Source organism: Castor canadensis, chromosome 3 (assembly GCF_047511655.1).
Source record: "Castor canadensis chromosome 3, mCasCan1.hap1v2, whole genome shotgun sequence".
NCBI classification, from domain to species: Eukaryota; Metazoa; Chordata; class Mammalia; order Rodentia; family Castoridae; genus Castor; species Castor canadensis.
In genome coordinates, this window is record NC_133388.1 from 95,430,132 (window position 1) to 95,431,587 (window position 1,456).

Below are 1,456 nucleotides of genomic sequence, written 5' to 3' on the forward strand. Positions count from 1 at the left end.
TAAGTCTGAAAAGTTCCATCTGCATGTGTGGCTGCTTCTCACTAACATTATGCAATTGAAAAGTACATCACTAAGTGCTGTGTCTGCATGTTTAGTTTAAATTATAAAAGTATTGTGATATCTCGAGGAGACCTCAGATGACAGGTAGGGTAGGGAGTCAAAATTCCTGAACTCCACAACCCCATAAAACACTATGTGATGTGGGAGATACACTTTGGTAATTATGATTATTTCTAGCCAAAGCAACAACTTCCAATACATTAGGAGCAAAAAAATTCAAGGACTGTCCCTTAAAGCAGTTTGTAATTGCACCTAATAGCCAGGAAAATCCTGGCATGGCACAGACAATGTGGTGTGTGTCTGCCCTGGGAAAAGACCCCTGGCTGTTTCTCCCTTTTATTTTTCTTTTTTAATGAGTAGAAGATAGAGCATCAACCAGAATCAAACCCTGCAACATCCTGAACCTGTGACCCATGTAAAGCCTACCTACACTCCTCTGAATGGAACCCAGTCCCAATAAGTGTCTGCCTTGAGAAAAGAGCCGTGCCAGGTCTCCCCATCACCTGCTTTCAAAGCTGCCTGCATAGCCTGCAGACCCATCAGGTGAGCAACATGCACTGCATGTGACTCCCCTAACCACCCCTGAGGACATAAGACAGAGCAACCCCTGGGCATATTGAAACCCCCTCCCCCAAACAAAACTGAAAAGCATAAAAAGGAAATTGTAGTCAAACACTGACAGTGGGAGTGGAGTGGAACACTGATCGTGTCTCTGTGAATGCCAGTGGCACAAGGAGATGAGCTCTCAGTGAACTAAGTTAAGACAAGGAACAAGGGCTACGAACCAGGTGGTTTGACAAACCAACTTCCCAAAGAGCTGGACTATCACTGAGCAGAGGTGGGCTGAGGCACAAAGGTTGCAATTGGAGGTGGGGTGATAAGCCAACCTCCCTAATCAGGGCCGTGGTGGATTGCTGAGCTAGTCTGGTGGGACTGAGGGTGGTACTCAAAACTGAATTGCTACACCTTGCTGGGGGAGAAACTGACCAGACAGAGTTGCAGTGGTAGGACAATGCAGCTGCCACTTTGTGAAAACAACAGACAAGACCACCTTGGACAAGCTGGCAGTGAGTAACCTCAGGTCCCAATTACAACCTGCCCTGTGAACAGAAGAAACCAAATACTGCTCAAAAGCTAGTCATTTGGTGAGACTAATTCAGAGCTTCTGCTTGTAATGGACAGCTCATAAGACCAAGGAATGCTGAGAAAAAGCCATCTCCTCCCAAGCTGTCTGACCAGAGGGACAGCACCCTTCTCCACAAAGCCCAGAATACCAAGGACCAATATCAGGACTGGATTCCACAGCAATAAGTCCAGAAGCTTTACCAAGCAGACTGTATATTTTGATGTTGTTGTATCTGTTTTATTCTTGTAGTATTAGCTTTTCCATTATTAT